This window comes from Doryrhamphus excisus, chromosome 7 (assembly GCF_030265055.1).
Source record: "Doryrhamphus excisus isolate RoL2022-K1 chromosome 7, RoL_Dexc_1.0, whole genome shotgun sequence".
NCBI lineage: Eukaryota > Metazoa > Chordata > Actinopteri > Syngnathiformes > Syngnathidae > Doryrhamphus > Doryrhamphus excisus.
This window is the reverse complement of record NC_080472.1, coordinates 1,004,852-1,025,054: the sequence shown is the minus strand read 5'-3', so window position 1 is coordinate 1,025,054 and position 20,203 is coordinate 1,004,852.

Here is a 20,203-nt window from a genome sequence, read left to right as displayed (position 1 = left end):
TAACTTAACACGATCTTAGTCTGGTCCACTATCTGGACCTAAACCCTCCTCGCCCGGAAAAAAAACTTCTCTATTTGCTCAAGTTCTTAAGTGGTTGGAATTCCTAAACCTCACACATGGTTCTCACCGAGGGACCAAAGACCTGGGTGGGCATCACGATCGTGTGCTTGGTTGATGAGGTGGGCTCTTTGAAGTGAGGGGCCAACGGAGGGGGGCCAAGACGGGGACTGAGGTCAGCTTGGGGGGTCGTGAGGAAACGGGGCAGATACGGGTCAGTGTTTGCCCAGCTGTCTCCTGGGGAGTTGGAGAGGAAGTAAACGGACCAGGTTGGTTTTTGGTTGGTTCTAACAGATCCTCCGTTGTTGTTTTGTTTGTCTATGTAAGACTAAACACAAGATGCTGGTTTAAATAGTCTCAAAACCTGGAGAGTCTTTTCTACTGTTCAGGATCACAGGGAACTGGTTGCCGGACTAGTTGCCAGTCACAGGGCAGACTCATCAGATTCATTCTTTGCTAGTTTTTTTATTTTTATTTTTATTTTTTTTTACCAGTTTTGCTTTAATTTTTTAGTTTATAATATTTATTTTAAAAATTTTATTTTATAAATTTTTTGCTTTAAAAAAAATATTCCAACTTTCTTCTGCAGTAATTTTCATCGTGTAATATAATTACTTTATTATTAGAATATTTTTGGCTTTATTCCCATAATATTATATATTATAAAGTTTTTCCACGACAAATTTTGCAAAAAATTGTATTTTATTATTTTTTTATTATACCTTTAAGAAAATAGGGTTGTTTTTTTATATTTTATTTTTTATATTTAATATTTTAATATTTAATATTTTAATATTATATATTATATTCCCATTATATTACATAATATAAAGTTTTTCCACGACAAATTTTGCAAAAAATTGTATTTTATTATTTTTTTTATTATACCTTTAAGAAAAGAGGGTTGTTTTTTTATATTTTATATTGTTTTAATATTGAATATTTTAATATTTAAATATTTAATATTTTTTATAATATATATTATACTCCCATTATATTACATAATATAAAGTTTTTCCACGACAAATTTTGCTAAAAATTTTATTTTATTATTTTTTATTATACCTTTAAGAAATGAGGGTTGTTTTTTATATTTTATATATTTTTAAATATTTACATATTTAATATTTAAATATTTAATATTTTTAATATTATATATTATATTCCCATTATATTACATAATATAAAGTTTTTCCACGACAAATTTTGCAAAAAAATTGTATTTTATTATTATTTTTTTATTATTATACCTTTAAGAAAAGGGTTGTTTTTTAATATTTATGTGCTACTAAAATCATATTATTTTTCTTCATATTATTGTTATTTTATAAAGTTTTTGCTTTAAAAAAATATTTCAACTTTCTTCTGCAGTAATTGTCATCTTGTAATACAATTACTTTATTATTAGAATATTTTTGGCTTCATTCCCATAATATTATATACTATATTCCCATTACATTACATAATATAAAGTTTTTCCATGACAAATTTTGCAAAAAATATTATTTTATTATTTTTTTATTATACCTTTAAGAAAAGATGGTTGTTTTTTATATTTATAATAAATAAATAAATGTATAAAAATAATATATTAAATATAATATGTAAAAAAAATAATATATTAAATATAATATGTAAAAAAATAATATATTAAATATATATATAATATAATTAATAATAATAATAATATAATTATAATATATATTAAATATAATACATAAATAAAATTAGACAAATAATTCAATGTGGACTGTTTTTTATATTTTTATATTATTATATTATTATTATTTTTATATTATAAGCGTAAAATAGTGTGTGTTATAAAAAAAGATATTCTGCCCCCCCCCCGCACAGTTTTGTTAACTCAGTGCGGCCCACGAGTCCAAAAGTTTGCCCACCCCTGTCCTAACGTAACGTTGTGGTTGCTGTTCATGTGGAATAATTTGCGTTACTCCACTGTTGCGTCATGGGAAAACCATCTATCTGAAATCCAGGTTTGAGAGATGCACACGTGTGTTATATGTAGGGCGTGGGTGGCAGCGACTAGGTTTCGTTTTCTCAAACCTTGAGCGGCGAAGGTCACAATGGCTACTCGCCCCCCCAATCCCCCCAATAACGACCACCCCCCCACACACACACACATTCCTGTGGTCAGTGTCCTTCGTTATTATTGACAGCTTACTCAATAAGCATTACTCTCCGCTGAACATGAGGTTGGTGGACCCTGCCGGGCTGCTAATCGCACAATCGATAAACGGCCATAAAACACGACGGAGATCACCGCAGGGATCTATTAGAAACACTAACTGAAGTACATAATAATATTAATACTGTAATACTGTAATACTGTAATACTTCCTACTGATATTTTGGGATCAAAATATAAAAAATGTTTTCCAAATAAAATAATTGGTCTCTGTTTGATTCCTGGTGCCATTTTTTTTGTTTTGTTTTGTCAACCTACAAACACAATACAAATGGTCAGTAGGCTTCATAATATACATTCATTGGCTGGTTCAAAAAAGAAGGGCACTGCCCCCAACTGGTCAGATTTTGTCATTGCAAGAGTTCAGCTCAAATACACAATACATGTTATACATAATATCATATACAGCAGGGGTCTCAAACTCAATTTACTTAGGGGGGGCCACTGGAGCTAGGGTCTAGGGTGAGACTGGGCCGCATCAGGTTTAAAAAAACAAACAAAAAAAAAACGCATTTATTAAAAAATAAAAAATAAACAAATAATAAATAAACAAATCAAGAATAAATAAATAAATATAATAATAAAACACAAAAAACAAATTATTTTTTTTCATATTAAAATGAACAAAGCATTATTAGAGCCCTGTAGACATGACAAAACACGACTATAGTCACATTTATACTCTTTTTTTTAAATTTATTTACAACATATTGCGCAACTGCAAGGGTCTTGAGACACATGCTAACTCGCAAACTAGAGCGCTAGCGACCTAAACGGTAGCCTTCCAAGTTATTTCCTTTCAACTTAAATAGCCAAAAAACTTACCACTTCCACACGGATAGGGAGGATAACTATTAACAGTTATTTAACCTTTAACATGAATAATTAATCAAACGTAATAATTTTTTCTGGGTACATGATAGCCTCAAACTAGTGTCCTGCGGGCCGCAAGTTTGAGACCCCTGATATACAGTATTTGATTTTTGGTATATTTTTATTGAGTTTAATTTTTAATAAAATTGTTTTATCTGATTTATTTGTCACCTCCATCCCCCTTCCCCCCTCCCCTAGTGCAAGTCTTAGACTTCTTATGTTATAAAGTATGCTTATTTGTGCCTTTGTTGTTGAGTTTTTTTTTTTTGCCAGGTTGAAGTTTATTCAATTAAAACTTTTTTGTTACAATCTGACTTGCAATATATATATATATTTTAAATATTTTTTATTTTAAAAAATCTGTGATTTTACAAGAGTAAAGTAAAACATATTTAAAATGTATATATATTTTTGTATTTATTCTTGTAAAATCACAGATTTTTTAAAGTAAAAAATATTTAAAATATATATATTTTTTAATTTATTATTATTTACAAAAATAAATAAAAATAAATAAATAAAATAAAAAAGAACCGATTTTTCTGTAATGCATTTCCAATAAAAATTCATTGCATATATCGGATTTTTTTTATAACGGATTTCGCCTATTTCGGACAAAATCTCCAGTCCCGTTCCAATGCATTTCCATTAAATTTCCCTCGCATATATCGGATGGCCGCATCGTGGCGCTCCGATTCGCGGAATTGTGCCACTATACGACGTCATTTGCAGCGTTTGCAGCGTTGCCTGCGTGTCCAGGTACATTGGAAACATAGTCAAGGAAGTGCCTTTTTATAACGGATAAAATCCGATTTACGCATATACCGGATATAAATCCGATATATGCGTAAAACGGACATTTTCCGGTATACGCATATAACGGATTTCGCTTATATCGGACAAAACCAGTGGGAACAATTGAATCCGATATATCCGAGGTTTACTGTACAATCGTGCACACACTTCCTCCGAGCAATCTAAATGTTGATCTTTAAGTATGACGGTGTGTGTGTGTGTGTGTGTGTGTAGTAATCCAAACGGAAGGAACATCGGGATCATGCCGCAGTGATGGATTGTCTTGTCCAGTATTGCTGACGAGAGTGCAGTTTCCCTTTACCATATCAATACAAACAAACTTGCATCCCACTGGAATGACACACATGTACACACATGTACACACATGTACACACATGTACACACATGTACACACATGTACACACACATGTACACACACATGTACACACATATGTACACACACAGACACACGCCTACGTATGCATAATGTGCTACCAGGCAATCAGTCATCCCAAGGCTTGCATATGGGTGTGTATAGTTTGTACACTTTCACTCGGTGCTACAAACGTCTTTGTTGCAACGTTTAATAATAATAATAATAATAATAATAATAATAATAATAATAATAATAATAATAATAATAATAATAAGAAGAAGAAGAAGAAGAAGAAGAAGAAGAAGAAGAAGAAGAAGAAGAAGAAGAAGAAGAAGAAGAAGAAGAAGAAGAAGAATAAGAATAAGAATAAGAATAAGAATAAGAATAAGAATAAGAAGAAGAAGAAGAAGAAGAAGAAGAAGAAGAAGAAGAATAAGAAGAATAATAAGAAGAATAATAAGAAGAATAATAAGAATAATAATACGAAGAATAATACGAAGAATAATACGAAGAATAATAAGAATAATACGAAGAATAAGAAGAATAAGAATAAGAAGAAGAAGAAGAAGAAGAAGAAGAAGAAGAAGAAGAAGAAGAAGAAGAAGAAGAAGAAGAAGAAGAATGAGAAGAATGAGAAGAATAATAATAAGAAGAAGAAGAAGAAGAATAACAAGAAGAGGAAGAAGAAGAAAAATAACAAGAAGAAGAAAAATAACAAGAATAAGAATAAGAAGAAGAAGAAGAAGAAGAATAATAAGAATAGGAATAATAATAAGAAGAAGAATAAGAATAACAAGAAGAAGAAGAATAACAAGAAGAAGAAGAAGAATAACAAGAAGAAGAAGAAGAATAACAAGAATAACAAGAATAACAAGAATAACAAGAATAACAAGAATAACAAGAATAACAAGAACAAGAACAAGAACAAGAACAAGAACAAGAACAAGAACAAGAATAAGAATAAGAATAAGAATAAGAATAAGAATAAGAATAAGAATAAGAATAAGAATAAGAATAGGAATAGGAATAAGAATAGGAATAAGAAGAATAATAAGAAGAAGAATAACCTATTGTAGGTTGCGGCATCGCTCAAAGCCGTGACGAGATCAAGCTTGGACACATGTGTCCAGAAACTCCTGCATCCAATCAATAACTGGGGATTTGTCAACATCCCCCCCCCCCCTTCTTGGTCCACCCTGCCCCCTCGTTTTGTGTCTGCTGGCTTAACCCTACCTGTAACTAGCACGTGGATCCGCAGAGCAGCCTGTGTCCGTATTGATTTTTGGGAGCTCTGCTTTGCAATGTGCTTTTCCAACAAGACTAACAATAGCCGACTTCGGGACCAGGATGTCGCTTTAATGGTAAGGATGTCCGAATTTCAGGACTGAAATTTTTTTTTTTTTGCTTCGGTTAGAGTCTGTTTTGGTTTGAGTCGGTCCTTTGGGTGTCTGTAACGGATGAATTGGTTTTTATAACATTTTCTATGGCAAAAGTTGCTTTGGTTAGAGTCTGTTTTGGTTTGAGTCGGACCTTTGCGTGTCTGTAATGGATTAATTAGATTTATAACATTTTCTATGTGAAAAGTTGCGTTGGTTAGAGTCCGTTTTGGTTTGAGTCGGTCCTTTGGGTGTCTGTGACGAATAAATTGGTTTCATAACATTTTCTATGGGAAAAGTTGCTTTGGTTAGAGTCTGATTTGGTTTGAGTCGGACCTTTGGGTGTCTGTAATGGATTCATTAGATTTATAACATTTTCTATGTGAAAAGTTGCTTTGGTTAGAGTTTATTTTGGTTTGAGTCGGACCTTTGGGTGTCTGTAACGAATAAATTGGTTTCATAACATTTTCTATGGAAAAAGTTGCTTCGGTTAGAGTCTGATTTGGTTTGAGTCGGTCCTTTGAGTGTCTGTAACGGATTAATTGGTCTTTATAACATTTTCTATGGGAAAAGTTGCTTTGGTTAGAGTCTGTTTTGGTTTGAGTCGGTCCTTTGGGTGTCTGTAACGGTTTAATTAGATTTATAACATTTTCTATGTGAAGAGTTGTTTTGGTTAGAGTTTATTTTGGTTTGAGTCGGACCTTTGGGTGTCTGTAACGAATAAATTGGTTTCATAAAATTTTCTATGGAAAAAGTTGCTTCGGTTAGAGTCTGATTTGGTTTGAGTCGGACCTTTGGGTGTCTGTAATGGATTAATTCGATTTATAACATTTTCTATTGGAAAGGTTGCTTTGGTTAGAGTCTGATTTGGTTTGAGTTGGACCTTTGGGTGTCTGTAACGGATTAATTTGATTTATAACATTTTCTATTGGAAAAGTTGCTTTGGTTAGAGTCTGATTTGGTTTGAGTTGGACCTTTGTCTGTAACGGATTAATTGGTCTTTATAACATTTTCTATGGGAAAAGTTGCTTTGGTTAGAGTCTGTTTTGGTTTGAGTCGGTCCTTTGGGTGCTTTGGTTAGAGTCTGTTTTGGTTTGAGTCGGACCTTTGGGTGTCTGTAACAGATTAATTGGTTTTTATAACATTTTCTATGGGAAAAGTTGCTTTGGTTAGAGTCTGTTTTGGTTTGAGTCGGTCCTTTAGGTGTCTTGGTTTCATAACATTTTATAAACCCTTATATGTGTTTGGGTCATCCATTGGTGTTCAAATCCTTGCTTTCTTTTGTCTGAGCGATGGCCGTCAGTTAATAGGTAGCACACTGAGAAATATAAACAGAGTGTTGTACAGTCGTGAAGTAGCAGAGGGAAGCGAGGCAATCACAATGTTATTGTCTTATGAAGGTCTGTTGAAGGTCAAAGCAACAGATCCCTCCCTTGTAACGCCCCCCCACCCCCACCCCGTCTCAGAGTAATGTCATTCAGGCGTGTGTCCCTGCTGACGGACTAGCCGGGCCGGGGCTGAACACCACTCGGATCAATTTACCACGTGCCCTTCATCTGAACCGTCCATGCGGGTCTTAATCAAAAAAAAAAAAAAACTGGGGGGTGGGGGGGGTTCCTAATGAAGCATTCGGATTTGTTTTATGAGACGTCACAAAGTGCCATTAATCAAAAAAAAAAAAGATTAAATTCCAATTCCTGATGCAAAAGAAGGAAGCGTTGTTTTAACCTGCCGCTTTTAACGATGCGCCGGAGACCAATTAGACACTCGCTGTCACGGCCCATCATTCACATCCTTAACTCTCGGGGGGGCTGCCATAAAAAACTGTTTCGCATTCATTTCCTTTAGAATCCATTGCGACTTGAAAGTGACGTTATTGTAAAGAAAAACATCTATCCATCCCTGACGGTGAGTCCAAACAATAAAAGGTCATCCATCAGTCTCTGAGGTATAGATAGTGGCTCTACTAGCAAGACACGTAGTCAAGTATTACAGTACAGTCAGTTTTATAACATTTTCTATGGGAAAAGTTGCTTTGGTTAGAGTCTGTTTTGGTTTGAGTCAGTCCTTTGGGTGTCTGTAACGAATAAATTGGCTTCATAACATTTTCTATAGGAAAAGTTGCTTTGGTTAGAGTCTGTTTTGGTTTGAGTCGGACCTTTGGGTGTCTGTAACGGATTAATTGTTTTTTTATAACATTTTCTATGGGAAAAGTTGCTTTGGTTAGAGTCTGATTTGGTTTGAGTCAGACCTTTGGGTGTCTGTAACGGATTAATTAGATTTATAACATTTTCTATGGGAAAAGTTGCTTTGGTTAGAGTCTCTTTTGGTTTGAGTCGGACCTTTGGGTGTCTGTAACGAATCAATTGGCTTCATAACATTTTCTATGGGAAAAGTTGCTTTGGTTAGAGTCTGATTTGGTTTGAGTCGGACCTTTGGGTGTCTGAAACGAATCAATTGGCTTCATAACATTTTCTATGGGAAAAGTTGCTTTGGTTAGAGTCTGTTTTGGTTTGAGTCGGTCCTTTGGGTGCCTGTAATGGATTCATTAGATTTATAACATTTTCTATGGGAAAAGTTGCTTTGGTTAGAGTCTGATTTGGTTTGAGTCGGTCCTTTGGGTGTCTGTAACGGATGAATTGGTTTCATCCGAAAACATCTATCCATCCCTGACGGTGAGTCCAAACAATAAAAGGTCATCCATCAGTCTCTGAGGTATAGATAGTGGCTCTACTAGCAAGACACTTAGTCAAGTATTACAGTACAGTCAGTTTTATAACATTTTCTATGGGAAAAGTTGCTTTGGTTAGAGTCTGTTTTGGTTTGAGTCAGTCCTTTGGGTGTCTGTAACGAATAAATTGGCTTCATAACATTTTCTATGGGAAAAGTTGCTTTGGTTAGAGTCTGTTTTGGTTTGAGTCGGACCTTTGGGTGTCTGTAACGGATTCATTGGTTTTATAACATTTTCTATGGGAAAATTTGCTTTGGTTAGAGTCTCTTTTGGTTTGAGTCGGACCTTTGGGTGTCTGTAATGGATTCATTAGATTTATAACATTTTCTATGGGAAAAGTTGCTTTGGTTAGAGTCTGATTTGGTTTGAGTCGGAGCTTTGGGTGTCTGTAACGGATGAATTGGTTTCATCCGAAAACATCTATCCATCCCTGACGGTGAGTCCAAACAATAAAAGGTCATCCATCAGTCTCTGAGGTATAGATAGTGGCTCTACTAGCAAGACACGTAGTCAAGTATTACAGTACAATCAGTTTTATAACATTTTCTATGGGAAAAGTTGCTTCGGTTAGAGTCTGTTTTGGTTTGAGTCGGACCTTTGGGTGTCTGTAACGGATTAATTAGATTTATAACATTTTCTATGGGAAAAGTTGCTTCGGTTAGAGTCTGATTTGGTTTGAGTCGGTCCTTTGGGTGTCTGTAACGGAATAATTAGATTTATAACATTTTCTATGGGAAAAGTTGCTTTGGTTAGAGTCTGTTTTGGTTTGAGTCAGTCCTTTGGGTGTCTGTAACGAATAAATTGGCTTCATAACATTTTCTATGGGAAAAGTTGCTTTGGTTAGAATCTGATTTGGTTTGAGTCGGACCTTTGAGTGTCTGTAAGGAATAAATTGGTTTCATAACATTTTCTATGGCAAAAGTTGCTTTGGTTAGAGTCTGATTTGGTTTGAGTTGGAGCTTTGGGTGTCTGTAATGGATTAATTAGATTTATAACATTTTCTATGGGAAAAGTTGCTTTGGTTAGAGTCTGATTTGGTTTGAGTCGGAGCTTTGGGTGTCTGTAACAGATTCGTTGGTTTTTATAACATTTTCTATGGGAAAAGTTGCTTCGGTTAGAGTCTGTTTTGGTTTGAGTCTGATCTTTGGGTGTCTGTAATGGATTAATTGTTTTTTTATAACATTTTCTATGGGAAAGGTTGCTTTTGTTAGAGTCTGTTTTGGTTTGAGTCGGTCCTTTGGGTGTCTGTAACGGATGAATTGGTTTCATAACATTTTCTATGGGAAAAGTTGCTTTGGTTAGAGTCTGATTTGGTTTGAGTCGGACCTTTGGGTGTCTGTAACGGATTCGTTGGTTTTTATAACATTTTCTATGGGAAAAGTTGCTTTGGTTAGAGTCTGTTTTCGTTTGAGTCTGTCCTTTGGGTGTCTGTAACGGATTCATTGGTTTTTATAACATTCTCTGTGGGAAAAGTTGCTATGGTTAGAGTCTGTTTTGGTTTGAGTCGGACCTTTGGGTGTCTGTAATGGATTAATTAGATTTATAACATTTTCTATGGGAAAAGTTGCTTTGGTTAGAGTCTGTTTTGGTTTGAGTCGGACCTTTGGATGTCTGTAACGGATTAAATTAGATTTATAACATTTTCTATGGGAAAAGTTGCTTTGGTTAGAGTCTGATTTGGTTTGAGTCGGACCTTTGGGTGTCTGTAACGGATGAATTGGTTTCATAACATTTTCTATGGGAAAAGTTGCTTTGGTTAGAGCCTGATTTGGTTTGAGTCGGACCTTTGGGTGTCTGTAACGGAATAATTAGATTTATAACATTTTCTATGGGAAAAGTTGCTTTGGTTAGAGTCTGTTTTGGTTTGAGTCGGACCTTTGGGTGTCTGTAACGGATTCATTGGTTTTTATAACATTTTTCTATGGGAAAAGTTGCTTTGGTTAGAGTCTGTTTTGGTTTGAGTCGGACCTTTGGGTGTCTGTAACGGATTAATTAGATTTATAACATTTTCTATGGGAAAAGTTGCTTCGGTTAGAGTCTGTTTTGGTTTGAGTCGGTCCCTTGGGTGTCTGTAACGGATTCATTGGTTCTTATAACATATTTCTATGGGAAAAGTTGCTTTGGTTAGAGTCTGATTTGGTTTGAGTTGGACCTTTGGGTGTCAGTAACGGATGAATTGGTTTCATAACATTTTCTATGGAAAAAAGTCAGTCAGGTCTGGAACCAATTAACCACAATAAAGGAGGGATTACTTTTTTTTAGTTCTTGAAAACGAGACACAGAGGCAAAACGGAACTTCTTGATATTACAGCCAAATAACTCAATATCTTTATATATTTTTTAACTCCCTCCTTTTGATTATAACCTTTTCAAGTGGTTTCAGTCAGTGTTTTTTCGCGGATGCTGCTGATTGCACTTCAAAAAAAAAAATAAATCGGTGTAATCACTTCAGATTTCTCCCCCCTTCATCAAAGACCGTATTGTTTGACGACTGGAGTAGTTCGAGAAGTCACTGAAAAGCATCAGAACGCGTTTGATTTTGTATTGCGGCGACTGGAAATAAATCAATTATGTTCCTTTCTGTGTACTTTTTCTTTTGCCGTGTTTTTTATTAAACTCGGCTCTCTTGCCGTTTGTGGAAGTATCAGCGCTGGATCTTATTTATGTCAAGTGATGAACAAATTTCTCCAACCTTGTAAAAAAAAAAAAAAATCAATCCTGACCCTTACAGGAAGGAACGGCGTGGGGGCGGAAATTAAAATGAAGGTACAAAATGTACATCGTTTTTTTTTTCTTATTAATATGTTCCAAAAGGTTCAATAAAAAATTTAAAATATGAAAACTGAAGCAATCTTTTCACATATTATCCAATGAAGTCATTTCAGATGTAAATAAATAGGAGAAAACAATGTAAAATAACTAAGGCTAAGTATTGTGCTAGCATTAGCCATTTAGCATGGAACTAGCTATACTATATTAGTATACTATTCATGATATATTGTATAAAATATGGCAGGAACAACATTAAATGAAAAGCACTAAATCAGGGGTCTCAAACACGCGGCCCGCGGGCCAAATGTGGCCCGCAGGACACTAGTTTGAGGCCCCCGCCTTGATATGAAAGTTTAATGGCCCGCGCAAGTTTGATATGGATGCTGTATGGTATCATGTACCCAGAAAAAATTATTACATTTTGATTAATGTTCATGTTAATAGTTATCCTCCCTATCCGTGTGGAAGTGGTAAGTTTTTGGCTATTTAAGTTTAAAGGAAATAACTTGGAAGGCTACTGTTTAGGTTGCTAGCTCTCTAGTTTGCGAGTTAGCATGTGTCTCAAGACCCTGCAGACCAGATAGGTCTAGTTTTATGAGCCTGAAAGAATTCTAGAGCTGTCCTATCTAGTCTTTAAGCATGCAATGATCAAGCCTGGTCGGACGTGAGGTTAAACGTTTGTCGAAAATCTGAGTCGTCCGGTTGCGGTCGATTCGATGCCCTGAGAATCCACTGACCAAAGACTAGATAGGTCTAGTTTTACAAGCCAGAAAGAATTCTAAAGCTGTCCTATCTAGTCTTTAAGCATGCACTGATCAAGCCTGGTCGGATGTGAGGTTAAACTTTTGTCGAAGATCTGAGTAGTCCAATTGCGGTCGACCAAAGACTAGATAGGTTTAGTTTTACGAGCCAGAAAGAATTCTAGAGCTGTCCTATCTAGTCTTTAAGCATTCACTGATCAAGCCTGGTCGGGCGTGAGGTGAAACGTTTTTGTCGAAAATCCGAGTCGTCCAATTGCGGTCGATTCGATGCCCTGCGAATCCAATGACCAAAGACTAGATAGGTCTAGTTTTACGAGAAGGAAAGAATTCTAGAGCTGTCCTATCTAGTATTTAAGCATGCACTGATCAAGCCTGATCGGATATGAGGTTAAACTTTTGTCGAAAATCTGAGTAGTCCAGTTGCGGTCGACCAAAGACTAGATAGGTCTAGTTTTACGAGCCAGAAATAATTCTAGAGCTGTCCTATCTAGTCTTTAAGCATGCACTTTAAGCAAGCCTGGTTGGATGTGAGGTTAAACGTTTGTCGAAAATCTGAGTCGTCCGGTTGCGGTCGATTCGATGCCCTGAGAATCCAATGACCAAAGACTAGATAGGTCTACTTTTACAAGCCAGAAAGAATTCTAGAGCTGTCCTATCTAGTCTTTAAGCATGCACTTTAAGCAAGCCTGGTCAGATGTAAGGTGAAATGTTTTCGTTGAAAATCTGAGTCGTCTGAATGACTAAAAACTAGATAGGTCTAGTTTTACGATTCTGAAAGAATTCTAGAGCTGTCCTATCTAGTCTTTAAGCATGCACTGATCAAGCCTGGTCAGACGTCAGCTGAAACGTTTGTCGAAAATCCGAGTCGTCCAATTGCAGTCGATTCCATGCCCTGAGAATCCAATGACCAAAAACTAGATAGGTCTACTTTTACGAACCAGAAAGAATTCTAGAGCTGTCCTATCTAGTCTTTAAGCATGCACTGATCAAGCCTGGTCGGATATGAGGTTAAACTTTTGTCGAAAATCTGAGTAGTCCAGTTACGGTCGACCAAAGACTAGATAGGTCTAGTTTTACGAGCCAGAAATAATTCTAGAGCTGTCCTATCTAGTCTTTAAGCATGCACTTTAAGCAAGCCTGGTCGGACGTGAGGTGAAATGTTTTCATCGAAAATCCGAGTCGTCCAATTGCGGTCGATTCGATGCCCTGAGAATCCAATGACCAAAGACTAGATAGGTCTAGTTTTACAAGCCAGAAAGAATTCTAGAGCTGTCCTATCTAGTCTTTAAGCATGCACTTTAAGCAAGCCTGGTCAGATGTGAGATGAAAAGTTTTCGTTGAAAATCCGAGTCGTCCAATTGCGGTCGATTCGATGCCCTGAGAATCCAATGACCAAAAACTAGATAGGTCTACTTTTACGAACCAGAAATAATTCTAGAGCTGTCCTATCTAGTCTTTAAGCATGCACTTTAAGCAAGCCTGGTCAGATGTGAGGTGAAATGTTTTCGTTGAAAATCTGAGTCGTCTGAATGACTAAAAACTAGATAGGTCTAGTTTTACGATTCTGAAAGAATTCTAGAGCTGTCCTATCTAGTCTTTAAGCATGCACTGATCAAGCCTGGTCAGACGTCAGCTGAAACGTTTGTCGAAAATCCGAGTCGTCCAATTGCAGTCGATTCGATGCCCTGAGAATCCAATGACCAAAGACTAGATAGGTCTACTTTTACGAACCAGAAAGAATTCTAGAGCTGTCCTATCTAGTCTTTAAGCAAACCGAGGTGTTAAAGGGTAGCGGCAATAAAAAAATAGACAAACAAGCTTCTGTCAAGGAGATAAAAAATGAAGGTCAGCTGGTTGAGAGGAACCGTGAATACGAGGCTGTGGCTTTGAGGCAGATGTTCACGCTGAGTTGGGGGTCGAAACCCGCGTCTGCGGGCCTGCAGGGGCACTCAATCAATCTCTGTGCCGGTGCCCGGCCGATCCATCGGATGAAGGATAAAATGAGAAGCTTTGAAAGTAATCTCAAAGATAATAGACTCCCGTTTCTATCCAGAGGTGGATCAATGGTGGGCTGGACATTGCAGGCCCAGAAAGGAGACATTTTTTTCCCCTCTCTCATCTACAAGAGATGCTTCTATCTCTCTGACATGGCGAACATAGATGGAAAACGTATGAAAGACGGTTCTTTGACCTCTTGTGCAAGTTAATTATCTTCCACGCCACTAAGGGAAGCAGAGACGGTCTCTCCGATCAGGAATTTCTCTGAGCTGGAAAGAAAAAAAAAAAGGAATTGAACCTTTATATACACATCATTCCCAAAGAAAAGTGCTAATCCGAATGAATATATATAAACATAGCATATTTTGGTGCAAGTCTTTGAGTTCTTATGTTGTAAAGTGTGCTTATTTGTACCTATGTTGTTGTATGAGGGTTTTTTTTTGCCAGTACCCGGAATTGAACCTTTGTACACACCTCATTCCGAAAGAAATTAGCATATAAACGTAGCATATTTTGGTGCAAGTCTTGGAGTTCTTATGTTGTAAAGTGTGCTTATTTGTACTTATGTTGTTGTATGAGGGTTTTTTTTGGCAGTACCCAGAATTGAACCTTTGTACACACCTCAATTTGAAAGAAATGAACATATAAACATAGCATATTTTGGTGCAAGTCTTTGAGTTCTTATGTTGTAAAGTGTGCTTATTTGTACCTATGTTGTTGTATGAGGGATTTTTTGCCAGTACCCAGAATTGAACCTTTGTACACACCTCAATTTGAAAGAAATGAACATATAAACATAGCATATTTTGGTGCAAGTCTTTGAGTTCTTATGTTGTAAAGTGTGCTTATTTGTACCTATGTTGTTGTTGAGGTTTTTTTTGCTAGTAGCCACGTATACATGGACCCAAATATTCCGATTGCATTCGGTTTATTTGCTGAAATAACTAAAAACTTTACTAAAAACTCGGTATCACGTTATGTTGATGTTTACGTTTTACTGGGCATGCCCCTATTGACTATTCTATTTGATTATAACGTCGCATGTAAACAAGAGATTGGAATATTCCTTTCCATGTATACTATTGTTTTCGGGAAAAGTCATTCGGAAAGAGGAAAAACTCCTCATGTAAACGTGGCTAATGTTATGGAAATGTCGTTTTAAAAATGGTGAATTGAAGGTTTAGTGTCTCCAATAGTGGCGCCCTTTCTTACCGGCTTAGACGCACTTGAACTAAGCACGATGTGTGTGTGTGTGTGTAGAAACATGGTGTCAGTCAAAGTCTGTTTGTCCCCCCCTCTCTCTCTCTCTCCAAAGCGTCGATTGTCACCCTGGAAGCTGTTCTGCTCTTTCAAATCCGCCACAAAAGCGGATTCGTTCCCGAAAATGCTCACTTGTCGGATACCGCCGGGTTTCCTCTCGAATAAATCCCAAACGGAATTGCAAAGACAAATGGAAAAACAAGACGGATTTACAGTATCAAGTCCTCTAATCTCAAGAGGTGTGAAGCCAATGCGGAGACACAAGAAAGGCGAGAGGTTGAACAGAACGAGACTGTCACTTTAAGAAGGGAGAGGGGGGGAAATGTTGCCATGGTTACGGTCTGTTGGCGCTGTTGTTATGTTATTTTCCCCCCCACCTGTGATAGGAATTAGGATTGAAGAGGAGTTCTGACTGGGGTGTCGTGTGGTTGCATGAACAGTGTGACCTTGTCCGGATGACCTCAGACTGGGATGATGTAATATGCCTGAGAGGGGTGTGAAACCAGTGGAACTTGCTAGCGCTTTAGCACGTGACGACTTTGGTTTGCTTAAATCGGGGGGTGTCCAAACGTGAAAAATGAAAGGTGCAACTGTGCAACACAATAAAAACATAAAAAATAAAAATAAAATAATAATAAAAAAATAATTAAATAAAAAAAATAAAAATAAAAATATTGGTCTCTTTTTTTTGACAATTTTTGCATTTATTTACCAAATATTTTAAATGACTTCATCTTCATATAATATTATGACTTTATTCCCATAATACTTTAACTTTATTCAAAATATTATAACTTTTTCACTAACCTAATTTGACAAAAATTGCTTAATTTTATTTTATATATATTTTTATCATTTAAAATATATTAAATATATTTATATAATTTTTTGTAAGGTCTTTTTCTGTATTTCAACTCTACACTTTTAAAAAGTTGTAATACTTTTAAAAAGTTATAATACTATGCTATTAAAACAATTCCTCAACAATTTTCCCCAATCAGGGCTGTTTTACAGCCACGCCCATATAAGGAAGTCAGCTCCTCTGTGACATCACAAAAGAAGAGTTTTGCAACGCCCTCTGAAACCCAGCGTTTTGAGCCATATTCGCTTTTTTTGACAATTTTTGCATTTGTTTAACAAATATTTTAAATTACTTCATCTTTATATAATATTATGACTTTATTCCCATAATACTTTAACTTTATTCAAAATATTATAACTTTTTCACAAACCTAATTTGACAAAAATTGCTTAACTTTATTTTGTTGTGTTTGTTTCATAATAGTACATTTTTTGTAAGGTCTTTTTCTGTATTTCAACTTGTTAGAATACTAACTATATAATACTAACAATATACTAAGTATACAATATACTAAATACTGAGTGTAAAGGTGACTATAGGGGTGTTATTTCAGGTCTAGAGGGCTCTAACAATGTTCATTCATTCATTCATTCATTTTCTACCGCTTTTCCTCACGAGGGTCACAGGGGTGCTGGAGCCTATCCCAGCTGTCTTCGGGCGAGAGAGGCGGGGTACACCCTGGACTGGTGGGGCCAGCCAATCACAGGGCACATATAGTCAAACAACCATTCACACTCACATTCATACCTATGGACAATTTGGAGTCGCTAATTAACCTAGCATGTTTTTGTAAATGGGGGAGGAAGCCGGTTGGGGGTGGGGGTGGGGGGGGGGGCACATGCATGCTGAGGCCCCCCCCCCCAAAATAGGCCTAATGACGCCACTGCTCAAAGCTTTACCACCGCCCTGGACTGGTGGCCAGCCAATCACAGGGCACATATAGTCAAACAACCATTCACACTCACATAATGTTCATTCATTCATTCATTTTCTACCGCTTTTCCTCACGAGGGTCACGGGGGTTGCTGGAGCCTATCCCAGCTGTCTTCGGGCGAGAGAGGCGGGGTACACCCTGGACTGGTGGCCAGCCAATCACAGGGCACATATAGTCAAACAACCATTCACATTCACAAAATGTTAAAAAATAAAATATAATGTAATGTAAACAGGTTTTCTTTGAAAAAAATGTTTTTCTTAATATTGAATACTGAGTGGAAATTCACGTTATTTCCTGTATGGCAACAGCTAATTAACTTGTCGGGGTCATTTGGCACCGAGCCACACTGGAGGGGAACCACACGACTTACTTAACGACTTAACGAGTCCAGCGGCGTGATGACTTTGAAAGTTCAGCACAGCTTGACCGTGGCATTTAGACGTCGTGGCGTCCAAAATAACAGGATAATATACTTGTCGTTAAAAAAAAAAAAAAAAAAAAAAGATGATAACCACGCCGGCTGCATGTCAATTACGGAATTATATCACACAGCGTTGTGGTTTCACCCTCAGGAACGATCACACCGCAGGATATTATAACGTCCACAATGTCATACGAAGACAAAAAGGAGAAAGACTTTAATTAGATGGTAGGAACACTGAAGCGGTTTATTTAGCGACCCCCCCCTCCCGCCGCAAGGACCATGTGACTTTCTCAAGAACGGAGAATGACCACTTGTCATGTTTTCACCCTCTTTTGTGTTTACACATGCTCGCATTGCTGCACACGCTAATAGTCATAGGAAATTGAAATTAAAAAGTCAAAGAAAAGGAAAGTGAAAAGGGAAGTCAAAGACATTGTCATTAGGCACCGTAAAATGTTCAGAGGGAAAAGTCAAGGAAAATAAAAGTGGAAAAAAGTCAAAGAAACGGAAAGTTAAATTGAAGTCAAAGAAAAGGAAAGTGAAAAATGAAGTCAAAGACTAATCATTAGTCAGCGTAAAATACTCAGAAAGAAACGCTGATCGGGTGCATGCCCAGTCCAAGCTGGAGATAAAGATGGTATCCTTGAACATGTTCAAGGATCGCCCCTATGAAAGGGACAGTGATAACTAAACATTTTTGCTACCATTGTTTTTTTTTGTTTTTTTTATTTTCTTGTTAAATTATATTTATCCTTGAACATGTTCAAGGATCGCCCCTATGAAAGGGACAGTGATAACTAAACATTTTTGCTACCATTGTTTTTTTTTATTTTCTTGTTAAATTATATTTATCCTTGAACATGTTCAAGGATCGCCCCCATGACAGGGACAGTGATAACTGAACATTTTTGCTACCATTGTTTTTTTTTTGTTTTTTTTATTTTCTTGTTAAATTATATTTATCCTTGAACATGTTCAAGGATCGCCCCTATGAAAGGGACAGTGATAACTAAACATTTTTGCTACCATTGTTTATTTTTTTTGTTTTTTATTTTCTTGTTAAATTATATTTATCCTTGAACATGTTCAAGGATCGCCCCTATGAAAGGGACAGTGATAACTGAACATTTTTGCTACCATTGTTTTTTTTGTTTTTTTTATTTTCTTGTTAAATTATATTTATCCTTGAACATGTTCAAGGATCGCCCCTATGAAAGGGACAGTGATAACTGAACATTTTTGCTACCATTGTTTTTTTTGTTTTTTTTATTTTCTTGTTAAATTATATTTATCCTTGAACATGTTCAAGGATCGCCCCTATGAAAGGGACAGTGATAACTAAACATTTTTGCTACCATTGCTTTTTTTGTTGTTGTTTTTTATTTTCTTGTTAAATTATATTTATCCTTGAACATGTTCAAGGATCGCCCCATGAAAGGGACAGTGATAACTAAACATTTTTGCTACCATTGTTTTTTTTTGTTTTTTTATTTTCTTGTTAAACTATATTTATCCTTGAACATGTTCAAGGATCGCCCCTATGAAAGGGACAGTGATAACTAAACATTGTTGCTACCATTGTCTTTTTTTGTTTTTTTATTTTCTTGTTAAATTATATTTATCCTTGAACATGTTCAAGGATCGCCCCTATGAAAGGGACAGTGATAACTAAACATTTTTGCTACCATTGTTTTTTTTTGTTTTTTTATTTTCTTGTTAAATTATATTTATCCTTGAACATGTTCAAGGATCGCCCCTATGAAAGGGACAGTGATAACTAAACATTTTTGCTACCATTGTTTTTTTTTTTAATTTTCTTGTTAAATTATATTTATCCTTGAACATGTTCAAGGATCGCCCCTATGAAAGGGACAGTGATAACTAAACATTTTTGCTACCATTGTTTTTTGTTTGTTTTTTTTTTATTTTCTTGTTAAATTATATTTTTCGATGTGCCCCAGGCCAATAAAAAAAAGGGTCCCCGGGCCGCACTTTGGACACCAATGACTTCTGTTGAAACCTTGTAATATTTCTCACAGCAAATATAATAGGAACAATTCCATTGACCTTGAAGCTATGTGATACTTTTATCCGTGAGGTTTTTATCCACGGCGGAGAGCACACTGGGGGTGTGATTTTTTTTTTTTTTTTTGGGGGGGGGGGGTTAGTGTTGGTCCTTTTAGAAACGCTGATCGGGTGCATGCAAAGTGACAACAAAAAAACATTTTCTCAAACGGAAAATTATTTTCCCAACCAAAACAAAGAAACATATTGCGCAATAAAAAACACAAAGTCATAGGTTATGCCAGGTTTGACCTTTTCCAGTAGAGTCCGCCTTCCTGACCTTTAAAGACCATCACGTTTTTTTTAATGAGAATCTGCTCTTCTATCAGAACAGCCGGCCTCACGTATTCACTGTAACCTTTCGCTAAAAGCTCTTTTTTTGGGGGGGGGGACTGATGAATCCCAAATGAAGACATTATTCCTTAACAATTGATACCGGGAAGGCTAAGACTGCCTAACAGGGACATCTAGTGGCTGACTGTGTTATTACATATATGACGTCTGCTTATGTCAGTATATCACTTCAAAAACAAGCAAACTATCCATCAATAAATTTTAAATATGACATTTTTTGGGTTTTATTGACAATAGTTTGTGTCTTTGGGTGTCTTCAGCGGGAATATCTGATCTTTGTCCAAAATGATCAATGCCAGGTCACCACTAGAGAGCAGCACTGTTCTTCTATATATTCAGGTCTTGAGCAGTGGCGTC